At 48.3% G+C, this 25,478-nt stretch overlaps 1 protein-coding gene across 19 annotated transcripts in view; it reads left to right on the top strand.

The window, feature by feature from the left end:
* The window catches only part of APBA2 (amyloid beta precursor protein binding family A member 2), a 226,028-nt gene that overhangs the window by 25,687 nt on the left and 174,863 nt on the right, over nt 1-25,478 (top strand). For 18 of the 19 annotated variants that reach the window (XR_011525819.1, XM_070571727.1, XM_070571772.1 and 15 more), the window contains exon 2: nt 12,771-12,875. The exons of the other annotated variant lie outside the window; for it this stretch is intronic. The gene's annotated coding sequence lies outside the window, so the exon portion shown is untranslated. The remainder of the gene's footprint in view (nt 1-12,770; nt 12,876-25,478) is intronic. 19 annotated transcript variants of the gene reach the window in all.

Raw genomic sequence — 25,478 nt, 5'->3', positions numbered from 1 at the left:
TTAGCTCCTTTGTTGAAGATTAACTGTCCATGATGTGTGGGTTTATGTCTGGGCTTTCAGTTCTGTTCCAGTGGTCTGTGTGTCTGTTTTTGTGCGAGTACTATGCTGTTTTGATTACTGTAGCTTTGTAATATATTTTGAAGTCAGGTATTGTGATGCCTACAGCTTTGTTCTTTTTTCTCAGGATTACTTTGGCTATTCGAGGTCTTTTGTTGTTCCATATAAATTTTAGGATGCTTTGTTAAACTTCTGTGAAGAATGTCATTGGGATTCTGTTTGGGATTGCATTGAATCTGTAGATTGCTTTCAATAGTGTGGACATTTTAACTATGTTTATTTTCCAACCCATGAGCATGGAATATCTTTCCATTTCTTTATGTCTTCTTCGATTTCTTTCAATAATGTCTTATAGTTTTCAGTGTATAGGTCTTTCACTTCTTTGGTTAAGTTTATTCCTAGATATTTTATTCTTGTTTTTGTGATTGTAAATGGGATTGTACGCTTGACTTCTCTTTCTCTTAGTTCGTTGTTAGTATATAGAAATGCAACTGATTTTTGTAACAACTTTGCTGTAGTTGTTGATTATTTCTAATAGTTTTCTGATGGTTTCTTTAGGATTTTCTATATATAGAATCATGTCATCTGCAAACTGCGAGAGTTTCACTTCTTTTCCGGTTTGGGTTTTATAGTTTTGTGTTTGACATTTAGATCTGTGATCCATTTTGAGTTAGTTTTTGTGAAGGATGTGAAGTCTGTCTGGATTCTTTTTTTTGCATGTGGATGTCCAGTTGTTCGAGCACCATTTGTTGAAAAGATTTATCTTTTCTCCATTGTATTGCCTTTGCTTCTTTGTCAAAGGTCGGTTGATTATTATTATTTCGGTGTATTTCTGGGCTTTCTGTTCTGTTCCATTGATCTATTTGTCTGTTCTTTTGCCGTTACCACACTATCTTGATTATTGTAGCTTTATAGTGTGTCTTGAAGTCAGGTAGTGTCAGTTCTCCAGCTTTGTTCTTCTCCTTCAATATTGTGTGTTCCCGCCATTCTTCTCTAGTAGCGCTTGCCCCATTGCACCACAATGATTTGCCGTTATAGGCGTCGAAACCATGGCTAGTATCAAGAACATCATCTCTGGCAATGCTATAGAGCAATGAAGTGATTTTCCTCTTCATTTTTCTTATATAGCTGCATCTATTTGAAATTTTAGCTTCATATCAGTTCAAGAACATCATCTCTAGAAAGGCTATATAGCAATGAAGCAGTTTTTCTCTTCATTTCCTTATATAGCTGTTTATTTCAAAGTTTAACTTCATATCAGTTCCGTCTAATTGTGTATCTGCTTGAGATAGTTTGCATTCTATTAAGTAGGCTTGATAAGAAATTATTTAAAAATTCAAATATTTAGAGTTTCAGGGATCATAAGTCTTGATTTTTGGGGAGCATCTCAATTTCATAAATGTGATTCTTTTCTAAAAAGGAGGATCACTAAATGAATAACTTACATTTTCTGATTTTTCAATAAGAAACAATGTTTCTGGTTATAAATGTTAAATGTCTTCTAGTTTTTGCAATAAGAAACATTGATTAATTGTGTTAAAAAAAAAAAACCGTAAGGGGCCAGCCCTGTAGCCGAGTGGTTGGGTTCGGTGTGCTCTGCTTCAGCGGCCAGGGTTCACAGGTTTGGATCCTGGGTGCAGGCCTACTCTACTCGTCAGCCATGCTGTGGATGCATCCCACATACAAAACAGAGGAAGATTGGCATGGATGTTGGCAGAAAAAGAGGAAGATTGGCAACAGATGTTAATTCAGGGCAAATCTTCCTCACCAAAGAGAAAAAAAGAACCATAAGAAGTGATTTTAATTTTGACATCATATAAAGACCTTCTGAAACAGAAGCTTCTCTGTCCATGGGTTCTGCATTTTTTATTTGGAAACTATGGTGCACTGAGGTCTGATATGTGAGGAAGGAGCCTGTGAGTGAACAGTTTGGGTTCTGCTGGCTGCCTTCCCACTCTTTATCCAGAGAGACTGGATCCCAGAGAAGGACAACGGCGATTAGGTCTTGTCGGGAAGAAAGAGCACAGCCACCAGTGCTGGACCACTTTGCATCCCCTGAACAAGTAAGATAGTGCGATGCTGGCATTTGGGGCTTACACAGGACCATGTGGCAGTGGCTTGCCTGCCGGCCTGCTTGGCCAAGATAAGATGCTCAGACCTGTGGCCTCTATGCAATGGTCGGGGGTGGGGGTAGGGGGGTGTTTAATTCAGTGCACTTCCCCTCATCTCATTTACAGTTTTGGGGCTAATGATATTCACTTATTCTGTCTGGGGCTGTGTGTGGATTCTTTTTCTTTCTTTAATAGAGCTTTTAAATTGAAATACATCTTGTTCAAGCTGTTCAGAAATGTTTCACACTTAAAAAAAACAAAAGGTAGCTGCTGCAATGATCCCCTCGCTCACCCTCACAGTGCGGCCTGTGGACAGTCCCCTCGACTGTCGTGAGCCCGTCTGGAAGTGTCTGATTCTCATCAGAAGGGAGCTGTAACGGTGCAGATCACAGATTCATGGTAGCTTTAGTCACGGAAGGATGGAAATAGACACTTTCTTGTTATTGCCATTCCAAGGAAAATAATGAGGCTGCATATTTGCAGCGAGCTGCTGAAGCCAGACGTCACTAGAGTAATTTGGATTAGTGGGAAGTTGGAACATATTGTTTTAGAAGAGATTTCATCATCTTTGGAAATCCTATGTAGCTATGAAGTGATTTGTTTTCTCTTTCAATCTTACTTATATAGCTATATCTGTTTGAATTTTTCATTTCATATCCATTCCCTCTAATAGTATATTTGCCTGAGCTATTTTGAGTTCTATTAAATGGCTTGATGTTAAATTATTTTAAAGACTTTTTGTTGCCACTTGGAAGACCTGGAAGTATGTCCAGTGTTCGTATTTAGGTCATGGAGATGCCACTTTGCATCATTTTGTCACATGTAAGAGCTGGGCTATTTCAAGGAAGGGCCAGAGAAGAGACTTTCGTTTCTGAGAATATAACCATGGATTAGGAAGCATGGATTATTCAGAGATTTGTCCTTTTGTGCTGTGAAATCTGAAACAGAGAAGTGGTGGCCTCAGCGGCATGGAGGTTTAGAGTCTGTGAGGGGCTGATTAGGCTCCTGTCTTCATTCAAGACCGGCTGTTTTTATGGGGGACCCACGTACAGCCCTGGTCAGCATCGTTAAGGTGAAGGCCTCATAAAAAGCCCCGAGTTCCAAGCTGCTGGCTCCTTAGCTCGGGCAGGAGCAGGCTCAGGAGGCAGGATGCCTGGTCAGTGGGACGCTGCAGCCGCCACTCTCCAGTGGCTCGCCCTCTTGACTCTTCACATTCCTGGCAGATGAGAGAAGAGCCAGCCTCCTTTCTTCTGGGCACCCTCATACAGTTATTGAGTAATCCTCCTAGGCTGCAGGGATGTCAGAGGACAAGCCCCTGGTCCTCATGCCTCCTCATTTTTATCCTTTGTTCCCTGGGCCTTGTCCTTGAAGATACCTTGTGCGTGTATTTACTTTAAAAATACACATTTAACAATTTGTAAGGAAAAGATTTCAAAGACACATAAATCCATCCATGCATCATTCAACAAATACTTACTGAACACCTACTGTGTGCCAGGCACCGTGGTGGGCGAGCCAAGGGCTTCCTTGCTGCCTGGAGCTTGCACTCTAGTATGTAGTGCATTAGCACTGTTGGGGACAGGGACCGTTGAATTTTGTTATGTAGAAAGCAGAGTGCTTCTGCACCACACTTTGCTTGTGTGACGTGCAAGGACTGAATGCGAGGACTTTTGGACAGACACGTTCCGGCCTGAGTCAGCATGCGCAGTAGCAGAGTTTAAGGCATGTGGGTCATCCTCCTAATACAGCCATCCCTGCCATTTGTGTGTGACACCAAGGCCTTTGCGTCTGTCAGCTGTTTTGTCCTCACAGTAGCCCGAGGGGTGGGCAGGGCAGCAGGTGGAGGCCGGGCTCAGCAGTGCCCCTGCCCAGTGTGTGCTGGGTGCTGGGTCAGGTGACGGGCTGCAGAAGCAGAGAAGGCGGGGCTGTCCCTACTGTGTGGGGCTTACCGTCTGCAGGACTTTAACAGTTACCAAAATTTTAGAAAAAGTTCTGCTGGCATAAAGCCGCTTGGCTTCATTCGGTGTGTTCTGAGGCTTTGCAGCCGTGTCGGCAGATTCCACTCTGTGGCTCTGGCGCCTGGGTCAGTGAGTAGCTGTGCGCGGTGGCTCTGGCTGCTGCTGGGAGCCTCCCTTCCTGGGCTTCAGGGACAGGCTTCCTGGGCGGTGGCGTACCCTTAGACCTCTCTAGGACACAGATGGTCTTCAACATCGGGGCCCTGGACCTGGACAGTTCTGCCAGCTGTGGGGTATTCCTCCCTCCATGTGGCAGTCCTTGAGGAAGGAAACTTCAGAAGAAAGTTTGTTTTCTAGGGAATAGTTTAGGTTTCTCTTGTGTCTACTCTGAGAATTACCTATGGGCTTCTTGTTGATACGTGAGTGCTTCCTAGCAACGGGACTGGAGGATGGTCCTTGTCGCCTGCTTTTGGGTCGGCAGTGCCTGCCACGTGGCTGAGAGAGGGCCGGCCCGGTGGTGTCCCCTGGCAGTGGCCTTGGTGCTGCCCTTGCTTCAGACCTCTGGAGAGCAGCTCGCTCCCAAGCACGGCTTCTGTGAGAACTCGCTCTTCGTTAGGTGACTTTAAAAGGGAGCAGGCTTCCAGGGAGGTCTGGAGGCATGAAAATACCGCGTGTTTGCTTTCTCCTCTGTGAGGGGCGAATGGCAGCCACGGTTTTCGGCTCGGCTGGGGTTCGGGGTCTCCATTGGGATTGCCTGTCCTCGTGCAGCGCCCCAGCCCTGGTGCCGGCACCGGATACCGTTCCAGCATGTTGGGCGCGGCTGCTCAACATCTGCTTCTGCTCCCGGGCCCATCACTCGGGGCCGCTGCGCCCTCTGTGCCCTCCGGCCCTCAGCGCAGTGCCACTGTGGACTCCTCCCTGGAGCCCAGCCCCGACCTGCTTGCCCCAGAGAAGGTTAAGGGAACAAATCCCGAGCGCTTGGGTCTGCCCTGCCCCTCGCCAGCCCCGCCGTGAGCGCTGCTGCTGCGAGTTCTCTCCATTTGGAGGCACAGCGCTCCTGGGGCTGAGCTGCCGGCTCACCAGCAGCTGCCACTGCGCGCCTGGCCCTGAGCCCTGTGATGCGCCACCGAGCTGGTCACTGCTGCATGTCCCAGGCTGCTGGCCCACCTGTTCTCCCCAGTGCATGTGTCTGCATGTGCATATATACATAGAACACGCACACACACCACAGATACACAAACACCACATACTACACACACACCATGTGCACACCACACGCACACATTACACACACCCACACACCACAATCCTCCCCCACACCTCAGACACCCCACTTCATATACATATACATTTCATACCACACCACACACACACACTCATGTACCCCGCTCCATATACACATACACCACACACACCCCATATATATCACATACTACACTACACAGATACACCATGAACATACTACGCACACACACACAGACACCACACCACACACACCAACCCCAGCCACACACACTTAACATGAACCACTCAGTGAATGAAACTGAATTCTTCAGTTTCCTCCCACATTAATACCCCAGTTGCCTCCCACTGTCCTGGCCTAGCACACCTTCGGCCCCAAGGTCCCCCGTGTCTTGTTTTCTTCCTCTCTTTGGTCACCACCTCGCTTTGTGTTTGTTTTCTCTGAGCTTGTCCCATGAGGTGTGTGGACGTGGTGATGGTCTGCAGAGTTTGCATCTCTGCTCCAGCGGTCGCCTTCCGGAAGAGACTGCGACTGTCTTCCGCTCTCGCCTGGCTCCTGTGGGAAATTCCACTTCCTCTCTCCCTGCCCTTTCCCACAGGTCATTTTTCTGAGTGCTGACATCTCCCAGCTAGAATATGAAATCCTGGAAGGCGCAGACTGTGGCTTTCATTACAATGCTGGTGAATAATAAATGCATTTTGGTAAAAGACTCATCCAAAACACACATATTTAGTAAAGTAAAAGTGAACGCCCCCTCAGTCTCCCTCCACTATATCCGCTTCCCTCTTCAGAGGGGATAGGCATTTGATGGGGGCCTTCCTGGCCGGTTCTGTATGCCACGCATCCGTGCATGGACTTGCAGATATATGTACATTTCCAGCCAGCTTGACTGTCTCTCCCTGGGATCTTGACACAAACACACAAGCTCTAGCTAAATGCCAGTTTCACTCAACAGCAGACCTTTGCAATTTCTCTCCATCAGTACATATTGGTCTACCTCTTTAAAAATAAAGCTTTAGAGTATTCCAGCATGTGGACTCTGCCATAATTTATTTCACCATTCTCCTATTTATGGGCACTTAGGTTGCATTCAGTTTTTAAAAAGATTACTGCAGTGAAAATGCTCATGCAGACATCATTTCATATATATGTGAGTCCTCCTGGAAATGGAGTTGTTGGGTAAAAGGATATGCATATTTAAGTTTTTGATAGAGAATGCTGAATTGCCTTTCTGAAAGGTTTCATTGGGATTCCTCCTAAAGTAATACATTTTTTAAAAGGAGAAAAGTGGCAAAAAAGTAGTTCATCACCAACAACCAAAGAGAGAGCGGTACTCCCTCAGGCCACAAACAGTGAAGTGCTGCAGCCTGGAAGAGACCGAAGACCCAGGCAAAGGGTAACGTGGTTTCTAAGGTTTGCTTTGCTGTCCCCATCCTCCTTGTGCCCCTCCCCCCAAAGAAAGCAGTCCTGAGGAAAGAAGGCGAACGGCCCAAATCCTGAGAATTTACTACATTCCTCAATTTGGAGAGAGGGAGACTGTGATGGCTAGGTTTGGGAAGGATGCTCCTGGAGCCTGATGGCCCTCACCACAGTCAGGAGAAACCTGTCCTCCCTCAGGACTGCTGCCCAGGGTCTGTTTGCACTGCATTCTGGGAGAATGCCTTGGCTCCGCCTTCCAGTTTACCCGTCAGCTCCTCTGTTGTATCCGTTCTTACATTCAGCTCCCTGAATATCAGCTACCATATTTTCTTAATTTAGAGGCTTAATTTTTTTCAACAGTTTTAAGTTTACAGAAGAATCGAGCAGAAAGTTCAGAGAATTTCCATATGCCCCCTCACTCACAAACCTCCTAGTTCCCCCTATTATTAACATCTTGCATTAATGTGGTACGTTAGTTACAATTGTTGAGCCAGTATTGACAAATTATTATTATTGTTATTAGCCAAATTAGGGTTAGGTTCACTCTGTGTTGTACATTCTGTGGGTTTTGACAAATGTATAATGACTCAACTACCATCTTTTTGTTTTACTAGATTGTTAGCTGTGTCCTTGTCTTGCTGGCTTCCTCCTGTTTTAAGACAGTTCTTTTGTCTTGAGCCTTTTGAGTCTTTGTTTCCTGTGGCTGGGGAGTGGCTGGGGTGCTGAGGTGCTGGTGTCTCTGGGGACTGGTGCTCCTGTGGTGTCCTGGTCCCCCCACCCCCTGAATTCTGAACCTGCTGCAGTCTCAGCACCCTCCCTGGCCGCTTTCATCTGCCTATCCCGCTCAGCTGCCCACTGCTTAGGAGCCACTGTGTGGAAGGAGGGGCCGGCAGACTTAGCTGTCCCCATTGGTCCTCTAACTGCCCAGCCCAAATAGTTGTAAGAACCCCAGTGAGGCTCTGTGAGACTCTGAAAGGCAGTGAGGTGAAGCAAGGTGGCCTCCTCCAGCGGAAAGGAAGCTTCCTGCTCCTCTTCACCGGTTTTCCCTCCTTGGAATTTGAGTTGTTTGTCTCAGAATGTTCTGGCAAGATTAGTGTTTTAAAGGAATACTTGAGTGGGTCTGGGTGGTGGGGTGGGGTGGGGGCTGTGGGGGCCTGTGCAGAAGCCAGGCCTTGGAAGCAGGATGCAGGGTGGCCACCACCCAGCCCTGCTGTCCTGCTGATGGACCGAGAGTGGTGGCAGCGCACTGTTCTGTGGGGGTGTCACCATGGCACAGCAGGAGGGCACACCGCCAGCCTTCCGCTGCTGTGGCCTCATCCTTGCTTGCTCACGGTGAGGATGTGAATAGAGACGGGAGTGGGAAGGGATTTGAGGCATTTTCACTATGAGAACGGGCACCTCCTTTTGTTGGAACATGAAATAGCCGGGTATGGGTGTCTCAGTTGGAACAGGCTGTTCTCCCACAGTCCTACAGGGACGCCTTCCCGAATGGCATCTTTCCAGCTGTGGCCACTCAGAAGGCAGAGCCTGTGTCCTCCTCTGTGTGCCCAGCAGGGGTGTGCCCCTCCTCCCCAGTAGGACGGACCCACAGGCCCCACAGGCCTAGAGCTGGAGGTCTGGGTGGGGGAGGCAGTTTCCCTTTGAGTTAGAGATGGCAGCTGGGTTTCTGGGTCACACCGTGGGGGCCTTAGCTCACTGCTGGCCCACGCCTGGCATGTAGAAGGTATTAATGAATGGGCCTGGTGCCAAATACGGTGTGGGGCTGGTGGGGGAGCTATAGCTAGAAGCCCCTGGACCCTGGTTGAAGTGACCACTCTGCCTCCCTGAGCATCAGTCTCTGTGTGTGTCTTGGGGACAGTGCTGCCATTGAGTTAACATTCAGTGGATTGCCACTGAGCACTGTTGTGGTGTGGGGACACGTCACAGAACACAGCAGGTAGGAGTTGCAGGTGGGAGTCTCAGTGGATGAGGTGGATCACTGTGAACACAGGACAGGACAAGGGACACAGCCTTAGTGGGTGAATGGGACATGGCGTGTGAGCAGGGACACTGAGGAGGTTAGCAGTTACTAGGTGCTTACCAGGGGCAGGCTTGGCGTGTCTGAGGAACGGCAGAGTGAGTGACCAGGAGGAAGGCCAGAGGGCATGGAGGCCTTGCCTGCCATCTGAGAGGTTTAATTCCGAGTGACGGGGGGCCATTGCAGGAGGAGGTTGAGGAGAGGAGGACACAATCTGAGTAGAATTTTAAAAATTTTATTGCAGCTTTATTGAAATATAGTTCATATACCATAAAATTCACCCCTTTAAAGTATACATACAGTTCAGTGGTTTTTAATATACTCACAGTGTTGTGCAAGCCTCACCACCATCTAATTCCAGAACATTTCTGTCACCCGTACCCATTAGCAGGCATCACCATCCCCCCTCCCACCTCAGCCCCTGCTTTGATTCTTGATGTACACCAATTTATGTTCCCACCAACAGTGCACAAGTATTTCTTTTTCTCCTCATCCTCACCAACACTTGATATTGCTTGTCTTTTTTTTTTTTTTTTTTGCTGGGAAAGAGTCGCCCTGAGCTAACATCTGTTGCCGATATTCCCCTCTCTCTTTTTTCCCTTCCCACAGCCCCAGTGCATAGTTGTATATTCTAATTGTAAGTCCTTCTAGTTCTTCTGTGTGAGCCGCTGCCACAGCATGGCTACTGACAGACGAGTGGTGTGGTTCCGTGCCTGGGAACTGAACCTGGGCTGCTGAAGCAGAACATGCTGAACTTTAACTGCTGGGCCATGAGAGCTGGCTCTCACTGTGGTTTCGATTTGTGTTTCCCTGGTGATTAGTGATGTTGAGCACCCTTTCGTGTGCCTGTTAGCCAGCTGTATGTTTTCTGTCTCAGGTTCTTTAGGGGCCAGGTGGAGAAAGGCCTCACTGAACCTGCTTGGGAGGGTGAGCCTGGCGAGGGGACGTGGTGGGACCGTCTCCTGACTGAGAGAAGGCTAAATGACGGTGGGCTGTGTGCATGGTGGCCTGTGGGAATGTGAACAGGGGTTGGGGCAGGGCCGGGTGGCCTGGCCACAGCATGCAGAGGGCTGACTCCAGCAGGTTACTAAGGGAGCTGCCCTTGACCTGGGGACGGGCCTGCCCCTGCCAGCCCTGCCCTCCAGAGCTCGGCCATTCTTCTGCCGTCCAGGGGCCCATTGCCAGTGTGGGTTTGGTGGAGGTGGGTGTGACACTGCCAGCACCATGTCCCTCCCAACAGGCGAGGCCATCCTCTAGCAGTGTCCCCATGCTAGCCCAGCCCTGGCTTGGCTGTTCCCAGCTGGGTTGCCTCAACACTGGGTCACCATTCACTGTGAGGTGGGCCCAGGTGGTTAGTTACCAGGAGCAGAGTGGTGGCGTTGGGCTTCTCGTATTCTTTCTGGGATCGGGAAGCAGTGGTGGAGGGCAGCAGCTGGCCCTTGGGGACCGTGCTTTATCCCTGGTCAGTTCACGACTCTGGGGATTTATGAGTTGCTGGAATGTTTTGCATTTCCCTGCAAACTCTTTTTCTGGGTGGGCCTTGTGAGTGGCTGAGCACAGGGAGGAAAGCATAATGTCACTGGCATCCTGCCGGGAGGGTCGTCTGCCAGACATTGCAGCAGAGAGCCCAGGGATGTTGGCACCCAGTAGGTTGGCCCTACAGATGGCTGTTGAGTGGAGGGTGGATGACAGACTGAACACACCCCAGGTCCCCGGCAGCCATGCCTCTGCCTCTGCAGATGGCCTCTCGGGGAAGAGGGTCACCAAGAAGCTGGCTGCATCTTTAGTCTCAGGGACATGCTGCGTGTGGCAGCCTTTGGCCCGTGGCAGTTAGCGGGCAGATTGGCTAAAGGCAGTTTACAGTGTGGTGATTATGCATCTTTGGGGACTGGCAGGCCGCTCCCGCACAGGACGCAGGGCCCGGGTTGTGGGGAGCAGGCAGAGGTCTGGGGAAGCTTTTCTCTGTACGCCCCTCCTGAGAGGCTTCATCATCAGCGTATGCTTAGGGCGGCTCAGTGAGTTCGTGCCTCTTTCTCCCAGAGCAGCTCTGCGAGTTTCACCCCCAGGGTGACCTCTGCGTGTCTTTTCTGAGGGCTCCTGGACGAGCCCTGCCCCTCCCAGGTCATCCTGCATTGTATTGACATGATAGCCCCTCCACAGTCAGGAGCTTCTGGAGGCGCCATTTGCCAGTGAGAGGAGAACTGGCCTCCGAGCCTGGCATTCGATGCTCAGCATGCTTCCAGCGGCACGTTCCGCACATTCTGTTGCTTCACTTCTGCCACAGCTGGTGACTTTGACCCCATCCCAGTGCTCCCTCCTCACCCTCAGAGTCCTTTCCCAGTCTTTGCAGCTCCTTGTATTTAATGTCCCCTTTCTTTAAAGCTACATTTGAGGCCCATGTCCTCGGTTTGCCGGCCACAGGGGCATTTCCAGTCCATGGAATGCCGTACCTTTGTGGGGACAGGCAGGCTCTGAGAGGGAGCAGGAGAGATGATTGGGAATGATTGTGAAAATTGCAGAAACAAGATAAGCTGAGAGAGTGTGGTTACTACTGGAGTTCAGGGATGCCTCTCCCAGTTGGGTTTTAAGGAATGAATAGGAGTTTTAAGGTGAGATTCTAGAAAAGCAAAAAAGAGGACAACTCAAACACTGGCATGGAAGGAATGAGGCTCTGACAGCATGGAGTGTTGGGATGTGATAGGGGTGAGGCTGCAGCAATGGGCTGGGCCCAGGACCGGGGAGCTTGTTCACCTTGCACACTGTGGTCCAGAGTTAATGACCATGTCGTGCAGCATTCTGCTTACACGTGCCCCATTAGAGTCCCTGGCTGCAGGTGAGGGCAGGTGTGGTTTGACCTGGGTGTTATCCGCATGGACAGTGATGCCCTGATCCATCGTTATCTGAATTGGCCCATGGCGGGTGGAGGGGTTCCGTGTTTGGACTTACTAGGTCTCCAACTGGGTGGCCTGCTCCGAGGGCAGGAAACACGGCAGCAGCCGTCAATGTTAAAGCTCAAGGAATCTCGTAAATCATGGGGATCAGTGTGCTCATTTGACACAGTAGGGAGACCAGGGCGCAGGTGTGGGAGCTAAAGCCTGGACCCCAATATCTCAGTGCCCCCGTCATCCTCTGAGGTGAGAGGCTGAGGCGTGGGTGGGTTCCATGGTCTCCCCAGGCAGTGAGTGGCAGAGCTAGGGTGTGGGCCAGGTGTGTGTGCCATCCAGCTCCACGCAGAGATCCAGGCGGTAGTCCATGCAAGGGGGGTGCTGGTCTGCAGGCTGTGGCTGAGCGCTGGTGCCCCCACGTGTCAGGGAGGAAACAGCGTCTTTGCACACGGGACGGCTTGCACTGTGTACGCGCACGTGCACATGGTCACCTTTTCTTTGAAAAGGCCTTGTTGAGTGTATTTTGCAGGATTCTCCACCCACCCCCTTGTGCATCATGCACGGTTTTAAGATAAATAACCCAAAGGACACCAAGCTCTGTATCCTGGGTAGCATTTTGCTTCTCTGGAAAACCAAGCTGGGAACAGAACCTTGAAGAATGTGCTTCATTTCCTGTCAGAGCAAATGAAACCTGAAGTAATAATACCACAGGGTTTCCCCTATCTTCCTCCAAAAGGGTGTCAGAAATACATTCCCCTTGCTCTAGGCCTGAGGCCCAGCTGCTCCTGCCTCAAATGTTCAGTGGTCCGTGCCCGCGGGCCTCCGGGAAGAAGCAGGGGGGCTTCCTGGGGAAGCTGGGAGACGCATCATTGCCTGGGACTCCTATCTTCAAAATGTCCGGCCGCCCTCCAGGACCCTGGCGTGTGATCCTGGGTTCTGAGCTGCTTTTGAGGTTATGGCGTGGGTTGCTGTTCGCCCCTTGTGTTGGTGCCGTTGTCCTGCTGGTGGGTGACCGGCCCCTGTGTCTAAAGGGGTGGCTTGCGTGCTCAGCCTGCTGACGCTCTGTATGTGCTTTTGTTTCAGTCTGGAAGATCTCAGCATTGCTGAATCTCGGGTGGACAAGCCAGCCGCCGAGGCCAGGACCGTCCTGCGGATGGCCGAGAGTCCTCTCGGGCCCAGAGCTTCCGAGTGAGTGGGCCTGTGGCCGTCACCGCTGGGCGCTGCCCGACACGCCATTTGCGTTTGTGTGGTGGTTCCTGTGCTAGGTGGGAGCTGGGAGAGGAGCCTGGGGCGGTGCCCTTGCCTCTCTCTGACAAAAGCTTAAATGCAGCCACAGTAACGTTTTTCATTGTTCTCTGTTCTGACAAATTTTCCTTTATTTTGAGGAGACACACAGGAAGGAGTACAGGGCGTTCCTAGAGGACACACGGCCACACAGTAGACTGTGCATTTCCTGTGACCCCGTCCATCTCTCCTTTCAGACCCAATGGGTCCTGAGCAGCTTGGTTCTCCTGGCGGTGCTGTGTTGCCTCCTTGGGTAGCCCCCTTCCCAGTAGGGTGCTCCTGGGCCCAGGGCATTGGCTGTGTGGATCTCCCTGGGAGCCCAGGAGGCAGGGCCTGCAGGATGTGGGCTGACCTGACAATGACAGTTCCTGCATTGTTCTGCAGCCCAGGCCGCTCGCCTTGACCCGGGTGGCCGGCCCCAGGCGCTGCTGGTGTGGGCAGGGCCCTCCCCAGGGCCGCAGGTGGGGTGAGGCCACTGCAGAAAGTCCCCACAAGTGAATGTGCAGGGTACTGGGGCTGTGTGTGAGGCATCAGATGAGGTCGGGTGTGAGGGTGTGTAACCTCAGGGGTGTCGCCTGCTGGGTAATGAGAGCCACCAGGCCTGTATGAGTTTCCTACGGCTGCTGCAACAAAGTACCACAGACTGGGTGGTTTAAATAATGGAAATGTATTCCTCACAGTTCTAGACGCTGGATGCCTAGGATCAAGGTGTCAGCAGGGTGGTTCCTTCAGAGGGCTGGGAGGGAGGTCTGTTCCAGGCTTCTCTCCTAGCGGTCTGCCGGCAGTCCTTGGTGTTCTTGGTTGTGGCAGCATAATCCTAATCTGCACATGGCCTTCTCCCGGCATCTCTACTCTGAATCCAAATTTCCCCTTTTTATAAGGACACCCGTCATTTTGGATTAGGACCCACCCTGATGACCTCAGCTTAACTAGATCATCTGCTAGGACCTTATTTCCAAGTAGGGTCACGTGCACGGGGTCTGGGGATTAAGACTTGAACATTATTTTCGTGGCCATAATTCAACCCAGAACAAGTCCTCTCCCAGGATGGGGCCCATCCTCAAGTTGCCTGCAGGGTTTGGTCCTTGGAGCAGCCTGTGCAGAGGGAGCTGCAGGCAGCTGGAGGTTTTGGATCCTGTCATCCAGCACTCAGGAGCCCTTTCCTTAGCAGAGTACCTGAGCGTAGCACACAGCGGGCCACAGCTGAGTTCCCAGCCCACGTTCTGTCCCTCAGTGGGCCATGTGCCCCAGCCTTCCAGCCCCCTATTCTTATATATCCCCCACTTGGCTCTCACACTGCCCTCCCTGATGGCCTTGTTCCTGTTAACGTCTCCATCATCCAGTCCCGAATCCAGACCCTGTTCCCACTGAGCTAGCTCGGTGCCAACCCCACTTCACACCCTCTTTCAGGAAACATCCTGATGCACCCCATTTTGTCCTCCCCCTGCCTCTCAGCCCTGCAGCTCCTTCAGCTATTTGTTGAGACCTTAAAAGCAGCAGCAGCACCATTTATTCCATGCACGTGTGTGCCGGGCACTGTGTTGAGGGAGCTACACAGAGACTCCCTGAGTGCTCACTGCTGGAGGCCAGTGAGAAAGCCGAGTCCTGGCCTGTGTGCACAGAGCCCAGATGTGATAGAGCCAGAATTCAAACCCACCACGTGAGACTGCAAAGCCTCAGCCACACCTCTGTCACTGTGCTGGGCCCTGTCCTGGGTGCTGGGGAAACTGAGGTAGCTAGGACTCAGCCCTGTGCATGGGCATCCTTTGCAGCCCTCTTGGCCAGGTCATTTCTTGCTGGGACATGACATGTATCATCCACCCTCGGCCCCCTTCAAAGCACGCAATTCACCTTTTCAAATTTTATTTTTATTTTTTCAATGTAATAATATAAATATTTTAAGAAGTCGAAGAGTTCTATAAGGTTTATGAAAAAAAATAGCAGACCCCTGGCCGCCACCCGTACTGTCTCCGTGCAGTCCTTGCCCTGTCCCACTCCCCATGGAGCGCCACTTCCAGTTTTTAGTTGTTTCTTCTGGAATTTATCCCCATAGTTGTAAAGAATATGTATGCTCTGTTATTTCTGGACTTCCTGTTGTGGTAAATGTGATTTTAACTTGTAGTTTCCCCTTTGTAGAGCTGCTCTATCTAGTTCATGTAGTTATATCATAATTTTGGGGTAAATCCTTCTAAAATGTCTATCAGTCATGATAGGTTAGGTCATGAGACAGTAAGAAACGTTCCCCAGATCTAAGACAGTTCAGTTTCAGATTAGCAGGTATAGTGTTTATTTCCATTTCTTGTTCTTATTTTCAATTTTAATTTTTACTTTTTGCTGAGGAAGATTAACCGTGAGGTAACATCTGTTGCCAATCTTCCTCTTTTTTTGCTTGAGGGAGATTAGCACTGAGCTAATATCTGTGCTAATCTTCCTCTATTTTATATGTGGGTCGCCTTCATAGCATGGCTGATGAGTGGAGTAGGTCCACACCTGGGATCCAAACCTGTGAACCTGGGCTGCTAAGCAGAGCACGCTAAACTTAATGACTAGGCCACCGGGCTGGCCCCTTGTTCTTGTTTTTGAGTGATTTTAAGAGAAGGCACAGAAAGGTTGTGACCCACTTCCTAAACACCAGAACTCAGCTCAGTCACTCTTCAGCCCTCTCTGGTCAGCTTCCCAGCCTCTCATCTCAGTGAGAATTGTTGTCGAATTGCCAACACCCATTGTTGAGAAATCAACTCACAACTTTCTGTCCTTGTCCTCCTGGACACCCTACAGCATTGAATGTCGTTTTTCTTCCACTATTTGTCTTAGTCTCAATCTTAGGGGGAAAATCTCGGGTTTCTCACTGTTAAATATATTACCTGTAGTTTTTTTTTAAATTGGGGGTAAAATTCACATAACATGAAATTAATCATTAACCATCTTAAAGTGTGTAATTTAGTAACATTTAGTGCATTCCAAGTGTTGTGCATCCATCACCACTATGTAGTTCCAAGCCATTTTCATCATCCCGGAAGGAAACACTCATAACCATTAAGCAGTCACTCCCCATCTCCCCACCCCCCATCCACTGGCAACCACCACTCTGCTTTCATCTCTATGGATTTACCTGTTCTGGATGTTTCCTATAAATCAGAAATCGTATGATATGTGACTTTTTGTGTCTGGCCGCTTTGATTTGGCATGGTGTTTGTGAGTTTCATTCATGTTGTAGCGTGTATCAGAATGTCATTCCTTTTTATGACTGAGTGCTATTTCATTGTATAGATATACCACATTTTGTTTATCCATTCAGCCATCCATGGACATCTGGGTTGTTTCTACCTGTTGGCTGTTGTGAATAATGCTGTATTGAACATGTGTGTACAAATATTTGTTTGGATACCTGTTTCCAGTTCTTTTGTGTATAGACCTAGGAGTGGAATTGCTGGGTTATGTGGTAATTTTTGAGGAACTGCCAAACTGTTTTCTACAACTGTTGCACCATTTTATAATCTAACCAGTAGTATACAAGAGTTCCAATTTTTTCTCATCCTCACCAACACTTGTTCTGTTCTATCTTTTTTTAAAAATGCCGACCATATGAGTGTGAAGTGGTATTGTATTGTGGTTTTGATGTGTATCCCTAGTAGCTGTAGGTTTTTTTATAGATGCTCTTTATCAAGCTAAGAATGTTTTTATCTATTGCTATTTTTTTTTAAATCAAGAATGGGTATTAGGTTTTGTCAAATGCTTTTTCTCCGTCAATTGATATGATCATATGATTTTTCTTCTTTAGTCTGTTGTGTGGTAGATTACACAGATTGATTTTCTCATGTTGAACCAACATTGCATTCCTGGAATAAATCCCACTTGGTGATGGTGTGTAATTCTTCTCATACATCATTGGCTTCTATTTGCTAGTATTTTGTTGAGAATTTTTAAGTGTATGTTCATGAGAGATACCGGTCTAGAGTTTTCTTTTCTTGTAATGTCTTTGTTTGGTTTTGATATTAGGATAGTACTGGCTTCATAAAATGAGTTATGAAGGGTTCCTTCCTCTTTTAATTTCTGAAATGGATCATAGAGAATTGGTATCGTTTTTTCTTTAAACGTTTGGTAAAATTCATGAGAGAAACCATCTGGGCCTGGTGATTTCTTTTTGGAAGTGTATTAATGATTGATTCAATTTCTTGAATACATAGAACTTTTCAGTTTGTCTATTTCTGTTTGTATGAGTTTGGTAGTGTATATATTTTAAGGAATTGGTCAGTTTTATCTGAATTATCAAATTTTGGGGCATAGAGTTCTTTGTAGTATTCCTTTATTATCCTTTTAATGTCTATGATATCGGTATTGATGACCTCTCTTTCATTTCTGGTATTAGTATTTGTGTTTTCACTCTTTTTTCTTGGTTAACTAGGTCAGAAAAACAGATTTGGGTTTGTTGATTTTCTCTATTATTTTCTTGTTTTCAATTTCAGTGATTTATGCTCTAATTTTTGTTATATTTCTTCTGCTTGCTTTAGGCTTAAATTGTTCTTCATTTTGTTTCCTAAGGTAGAAGCTTAGGTTATTGATTTTAGATCTTTCTTCTTTTCTAATTATATACATTTAATGCCATAAATTTCTCTCTAAGCACTGCTTTTGCTAGATTCTACAAATTTTGACAAGTGATATTTTCATTTTCATTTAGTTCAAAAAATTTAAAAGAATTTCTCTTGAGATTTCCTCATTGACCCATGTGTTATTTCGAATTCTGTTGTTTAATTTCCAGATATTTGGGGATTTCACCTATATTCCTGTTAACTAATTTTTAGTTTAATTCCATTCTGGTCTGAGAAAATGCTTTGTATGGTATCTATTTTTTAAAAACTTGTTGAGGTATGCTTTACGGCCCCAAGTGTGGCCTATCTTGGTGCTGTGGTCTGAATATTTGTGTCCCCCCCCCCCGCCCCTCCCCCCCAAATTCATATGTTGAAATGATAACTCCCATGGTGATGGTCTTAGGGGGTTGGGCCTTGGAAGATGATTAGGCAGAGTCCTCATGATGGGATTAGTGTGCTTATGAAAGAGGCCCCACAGGGTCCCTCTCCACGTGTGCCATATGAGGATACAATGAGAAGTTTGAGACCTGGAAGAGGGTCCACACTCGATCATGCCAGCACCCTGATCTTGGACTTCCAGCCTCTAGAACTGTGAGAAATAAATGTTTGTTGTTTATACACCACCTGGTCTGTGATATTTTGCTGGAGTAGCTCAAATGGATTAAGACACTTGGTGAATGTTCTGTACAATGTGAGAAGAATGTGTATTTTGCTGTTGTTGGGTGGAATATTCTATAAATGTCAATTAGGGCCAGTTGATTGATAGTGCTGTTCAAGTGAACCGTCCTTGTTGATTTTCTGCCTGCTTGTTCTATCAATGACTGACGGAGTGTTGAAGGCTCCAATTATAATAGTGGATTTAGTTGTTTCTCCTTTTTGTTCTATCAGTTTTTGCCTCATATATTTTGATGCTCTGTTGTTAGGCACATAGATTTTCAGGATTGTGATCTCTTCTTGGAGAATTGAATCGAATTACATATCATTATGTAACACCCCCTCTTTATCCATGTTAATTTCCTTGTTCTAATGTCTGTTTTGTCTGAAATTAATATTGGTACTGCAATTTTCTCTTGATTAGAGTTAGTATAGTGTATCTTTCTCCATCCCTTTACTTTTAACCTTTCATAGTCTTTCTTTTTAAAAGAGGTTTCTTGTAGACAGCATGTGGTAGGGTCTTGTGTTTTTATTTACTCTGATAACCTCTATCTATTAATTGGTGTATTAAGCCCATTCACACTTAAAATGATTATTGATATATTTAGATTAATATCAAACTTTTGAATAACCATCTTTTATTCTTGCCACATGCTTCTTTTTCTTGCTTCTCTGGTTTTCATTGACCGTTATATGTGATTCCATGGTATTTCTTCTCTTAGCTTATCTATTATAAGTTATAGATAAGCTATATATAAGTATATAGCTTAGCTTATAGTCTTTCAAATTTTTGAGTGTTCCCGAGTTTGCAATATACATTTTTAAATAATCTAAGTCCACCTTCAAATAACACTAAATATACTTCTTCACGTTTAGTGCAAGTACCTTGAAACAGAGTATTCCCAGTTCCTCCTTCCCATCCCTTGTGACATGACTGTCATTCATTCTGCTTATCCATAAGCTGTAATCACACAATACATTGTTACTATAATTGCTTTAAATAAACTATTGTTTTTTAGATCAAATTTGAGTAAGAAAAATATAAGATTTTATTTTACCTTCATTTATTCTTTCTTAGACACTCTTCCTTTATGTAGATTCAGGTTTCCAACCTATAAAATTTTCCTTCTGCATGAAGAAAAATCTTTTAACATTTCTCTCAGGATATATCTGCTGGTGACAAATTCCCTCAGTTTTTGTTTGGCTGAGAAAGTATTTATTTCTCCTTCACTTTTGAAGGATAATTTTGCTGGATGTAGAATTCTAGGTTAATGTATTTTTTCTCTTGAAACTTGAAAGATTCTCCTTCACTCTCTTCTTGTTTGCATGGTTTCTGAGGGAAAGTCTGCTGTCATTCTTTGCTTTGTTCTTTTGTAGATAAAATGTTTCCCTATGTTCTGGCTTCTTTTATGATTTCTCTTTGTCTTTGGATTTCTGTAGTTTGAGTATGATGTGCCTATGTATAGGTTTTCTGGTTTTTTGGGGTTTTTTTAAGGAAGATTAGCCCTGAACTAACATCTACCACCAATCCTCCTCTTTTTTGCTGAGGAAGACTGGCCCTGAGCTCACGTCCGTGCCCATCTTTCTCTACTATTTTTATATGTGGGACGCCTACCACAGCATGGCTTGACAAGCAGTGCCATGTCTGCACCCGGGATCCGAACTGGTGAACGCTGGGCCGCCAAAGTGGAGTGTGTGAACTTAACTGCTTTGCCACTAGGCTGGCCCTCTGGGTTTTCCTTTAGTATTTGTTCTGTTTGGTGTTCTTTGAGCTTTCTGGATCTGTGATTTGGTGTCTGTCATTAATTTTGGAAAAATTTTGGCCATTATTACCTCAAATATTTTTTCTTCTCCATTCTTTCTTTCGTCTCCTTTTGGTGTTCCAATTACACATATGTTATATCTTTTGATATTGTCCCGTAGTTCTTGGATGCTTGTTTTATCTCCCCCCTCCCATTCTTTTTCTTTTTGCATTTCAGTGGGGGAAGTTTCTGTTACCTGTCTTCAAGCTCACTGATTTTTCCCTCAGCTGTGTTGATCTACTGATGAGCCCATCAAAGACATTCTTCATTTCTATTACAGGCTTTTTTTTTTAATTTCTAGCATCTCTTTTTGAATCTTAGAGTTTCCGTCTCTCTGTTTACATTACCCATCTATTCTTGCATGTTGTCTATTTTTCCCATAACAACCCTTAGCATATTAATCATAGTTATTTTAAATTCCCGGTCTGATCATTCCATCGTCTGTCATATCTGAATCTGATTATGATGCTTGCTTTATCACTTTAGAATATGGTTTTTAAAAAAAAATTTATTTACTTATTTTTGCCTTTGACATGCTTTATAATCTGTTGTTGAAAGCCAGGCATATTACGTTGGAGAGTAGGAGCTGAGGTGACAGGCCTCTAGTGTGAGAGTTTACGTCAGTCTCATTAGGAGAGGGGCTGTGTGTCATGTTTGCTGTATGTAGGTGCCAGAGGCTTCAGACTTCTCCAGTGTCCTTGGTTTTGCCTCCGCTCTCGACTTTGGGCTTCCTCAGTGCTCCTCCTCAGAGAGTCTGTGTCCTGCAGCTCTTTCAGCTGTAATCCACTGTTGTCACCTGGTGTCACACTGGAGCCCTGTTGCTGTGGCGGGCAGGTGTGGGGGAGGGTAAGCATTCTGTAATCTTATGATTATATCTCCGTCTCTAGGGGCACCTGTGTTCCCAGGCTGTGACCTTCACAAGTGCTTCTTCTTGTATAGCTTTTCCAACCCCCTTAGGTGAGACAGGAAGGCTAGAGGGGCTGCAGTGAGAGGAATGCGGTACCCCCATGGCTCTGAGACCAGGTTGTGGTGAGGTCTTTCCCCTTGGATGGCAGGCCTTTGTTATGGAGAAGGCTCTGGGTGTGTTTCACAATGGTTACTTTTCCCTCCCTCTGCCAGAGCCAAGAGGAGATGTTTCTTGGTCCTTCAGGTTTCAGGCGGGTGGTCTGCAAGTTCGGTTCACTGATGGGTCCTAGAAGAGTCATTGATTTTCAGTTTGTCCAGCTTTTTTGTATTGTAAGGACATGAATGATGACTTCCAAGCTCTTTACATGTTGGAGCTGAATCCCAGTCCTTCCCCTGCTTTGATTTTCCTTATGACTCCTGTCGCCACCTAAATTATGTTCCTTGTCTGATGGTTCACTCATTTTTTCCTGCCTTCTTCATTAGAACATAAACTGTGGGCACTGGAAGTTCATCTGTCTGTTTCCTCTCATCCCCACACGCAGAAGAGTGCCTGGCACATTCTGAATGAATAAACCCAAAGTGATAAATCGTGAGGCCAAGCCACCTGGTTATGCGTGTGTGGCTGCTGATTTGTAGGTTTCCTGGTTTTGGTGCATCTGAAGCGTTGATGCGTGAGACTGCCAGTGGGAGGTTTCCACGTGTCCTCACTGGGTGGAGGAAATGCCCACAGTTTCGTTTGCAGTGCAGGATGTCGATGTTGCTTGCCTCTTGCAGGTGCTGATGGCCTGTCTTTACCATGGCAGTGGTGGTGGGCTGGGGGCCAGGGCCTCGTGGTTGGCCTGGCCTGCACACAAGCAGGCAGGCTCTTCTGTGGGCACGTCTAAATTTCCAGCTGTTTTGCCCTCTTTCTATGGATGAACCTTCCATCCCTGCCATCCCACTCCTTTTCCTGCATTGCAGTTCTTTGTTTTTGAGATTGCAATAGTGGGCCTTCTGTACATTGAGCAAAACAGAATCACCCCCATTCTCCACGTCTCGTCGACGATCCCACTGCCAACATCGATCCTCATGAACAGATTTTTAAACCGTCACCATCTGTCCTGCTCTTAATTACAAGCGTAAAAAATATTATTTTCCTAATTCCATCAGGGGAGAGGGAAAAATGCATATTCCTAAAGACCATAGTTCTTATATGGGAAGGCGTGGATCTGCCAGCCACTCGCTAAAGATGAATTTGCTTCTGCCCCAAATGGAAGCCTTCATAGCACTTGTTTTACTTAAAGGGTGATATTGTCCTACTTACATCTGTATGAAAAGAAGTGAGGAGAAAGGTGGAAGCAGCGGAGTTGGTGCAGAGGCTCAGAGGTCACGTCCCCCACACCTCTCTGAGGCCCCGCCCCCCAGCCCTGCCAGGGATACAGGGATACGTCGTGGGCCCTGCTGCCGCTGGGGGCGTTTCTAGAAGCAGGCCGAGTTTCGGAAAGCCCTCAGAAGCTTATGAGGTTGATCTGGGCTGGCGCCGAGCTGGTGGTGCTGATCATCAGGCTGTGGGACTGGGTGGGCAGCGCCTGCTCCCCTGACGGGCCCGTGCATCCTGCCCAGCAGATGGATGTGGGCAACATGCTCTGTGGTTCTAAACAGGGTTTGGACCAAACGCCTCAAACAGAATGCACGTGTGTCCGGCACATATGGGGTTTTGCGGCTGGAGGACACCATGCTGTACACCCTATTGGAGAAGGGGATGTATGTCTCATACCAGTGTGTGGCCAATGCTGGTGTCCCCTGAGACATCAGAGCCTAATGCCATTATACCCACTACATTGAATCACCTGGGCTGCGTAAGAAACGAGTGAGAAATAGCTTTGTTTTCACCCCCACTGTCCTTCTGAACCTGCCCTGGGGGCTAGCTCTTTCCCTGCCCAAATGAACATTCAGGGAGGTCCTGGAGCTCTCTGCTCTAAGGCGATAAAATGTTCTCTGGTTCCTCTCAGTCCCAGGAGCAGTCCCACTTCAGTAATAAAAATGAGTGACCGCAGAATCTCTGGAGCTTCTCCCGCCCAGTTGGAGCCTGACCCGTCTTGTAAGCGGGCAGTGTGTACACCCTCTTCTCTCCTCTCTTTCCTCTGCCCCTGCTGGCCAGGGTGGGCCCCTGAGGGATGGAGTATCTGTGAAAAGGGCAGTCTTACTACTTGGGGCAGGTTGGCACCTTAAGGGTCCAGCAGATGTATAACTCTGAATCGTCCTCTCGAGGGGCACTTCTGTGGGTTTCTCAGAGATGCTCCTGCTGGAACCAGCAGCGTATCCCCACAACCCGAGGGGAGCCTCATTGGGCTGGTGGCTGGTCTCCCCGCCCCTCGCGTGGTGTACCCCAGGCCCCTCAGGCAGTCCTCCTGGGCAGGCCACGTGCCACCCCACAGGCAGCAGGCAGCTCCTCCCTGGGCAGCTCCTCTTCCTCCTTCTGTGGCCATGGCCTCTTGCCTGTAGATTCTCACCAGATCCAGATGCCAGTCCCCGGACTCTGGGGACTCAGGGCAGCCTTCCCAGGGGTCTAGAAGCCCTGCTCCAGAGGTAAGATGGAGCCACCTGCCTCTCCTCATGGCACAGCCCTCCAAAGAAAGCCCCCGCCCCTTTCTCCTGGTCCCCTGTTGGCCAGAACATTGGGAAAACCAACTTGGGGGTGGGGTGGAGGGCATCAGTTAGTGGAGGACGTGGGCGGTCTTGCCACCTCTGCCAGGACTCAGGGCAGCAGGACTGGTCACATTGAATATCCTCTTCCCTGCCAGTGGCCTCCCGGGAGAGACAGCCCCAAGTTGGTCATTCTGGAGATCTTGGATTTTCGAGGAGGCCCGAGAACGGGAGGTTAAAAGGGTTACAGCTAGCTGAAGGCCACGGTGAGTCAGAGGAATCTCATGCCTCTGCCAGTAAAGCAGGGCTTACGAGGGGTGACCTTGCGTCCTTGTCCCCTGTCCGCTGGGACCTGTGCTGGCGCCACCGTTCAGGTCATCGCCCCACTTTCAACAAGGCAGTGCTGCTCCTTCGGGAGGTGTTAGGAGAAGCACTCTCATTTTGTAAAGCTGGAAAAATAATGACCACCTCCAGCTTGTCAAGGGGGCTCCACACATTTCAGGAGTTGTTTCTTTCTGTGCAGGTCCAGAGTGGCCATTTTCAGGAGTGCGATGGTGGCTACGGGTGCATTGGGATGTTGTTATCTGCATTTGGCTTGGAGGTGGGAAAGCTTTATGTTTATTCAAATTAGCAGTAATTTAAAATTACAATTTTAGTCTTAATTGTATGTATTTGGGGATCCCATTTAAGTCTCTGGAAATAATTGCAGAGTAATATTTTGGGAAGTTATATTAAAATGCACAGATGTTTGAGTGGAGAACAGCCCCTGTGGGTGGGCCTTAGCCCCTGTTCAGAGGGTGTCCAGGACAGCTTCCACAGCAGCTGCCACCCCCGGCCTGGCTCTGGGCAAGGCTGCAGCCGAAGCCCCTTTAGACACAGCATCAGCCAAATCCGGCCCTGCTTTCCGAATCTGGTGCTGCCAGGTCCCAGGAAACAAAGGGCCCGCAGTCACAGTGGCACAGCCTGAGCTGCTGTCAGTCTGTCTCCCTACCTCTGGTGGAGCATCTGAGGGAAGGGAGGGGAGCAACTGAGGTGGGGGGAGCAGGAGGGGTGAAAGGGTGAGGCAGACCCTAAGGCTCTGTGGCCACACGTGCCGGTAGGCTTCAGAGGTGGTCTTGGCAGATGGGGCATCAGATTCACCGGGAACTTTTCCAAACCCTGGAGCTCCAGGGTGGGCCCGGTGGGCCTGCGCAGCCCGCAGCATGGGCTTCTGGATCCCCATGTGAGTACAGGCTCTCTGCCCAGGGTTTGTGGGTGTGATGAGGGGCCAACCCATTGCAGGGAGGTTTAAAATCTGAACACGGCCCTCCCTGGATGATGTCCTGCAGAAGCTCAGAGGGCCTCTCCCCTGCTTACTCACAGGACATGGGTGCTTGCTGGCCACTGGGTGGCCACGAGGGAGAGCTGCTCCCTTGACCAGAGCATGCTGGGGCCTGCTGGCTTAGAGGGAGTGTCCCAAGGGACCTTTGCAGCCGCCCAGCAGGGCTCTCCCCTATGTCCTTGTTGACTTCCAGCTGTCAGTCCCCAGGCTGTCCCACATGTCCCCTTCTCTCCTTCCATCTGCAGAGCAGTGGGCCAGACAGCTCAGGTTGAGGGGCGCCCCTCACCACCCTCTGCAGGCAGGATCTGCCGGGTGCTGCTGTCTTCCAAGGCCCGGGGTGTCTTCCACAAGAGCTTCGGCACACCTCCTGGTGACACTTGCAAACACTTGTTTGTGGGTGTTCTACTCAGCAGCATCCCTGAGGTCCCAGTCAGAGCGCTGCTGCTTGGGGCGCACAGCTCTCTCGAGCCCACTGGGATTTCCAGGCCACGGGCTGGGCTGGGCCATGGTGCAGAGGTGCTGTCCAGGGTGTGGAGCCCAGCGAGGGGGTGGGGACGAGCAGTGAGTCAGCACTCGGGCAGGAGGCCACATTTCATGGCGGGATGGGCAT

Source organism: Equus przewalskii, chromosome 1 (assembly GCF_037783145.1).
Source record: "Equus przewalskii isolate Varuska chromosome 1, EquPr2, whole genome shotgun sequence".
NCBI lineage: Eukaryota > Metazoa > Chordata > Mammalia > Perissodactyla > Equidae > Equus > Equus przewalskii.
The sequence above is the reverse complement of the archived record's forward strand: the minus strand, read 5'-3'. Positions and strand labels throughout refer to the sequence as shown.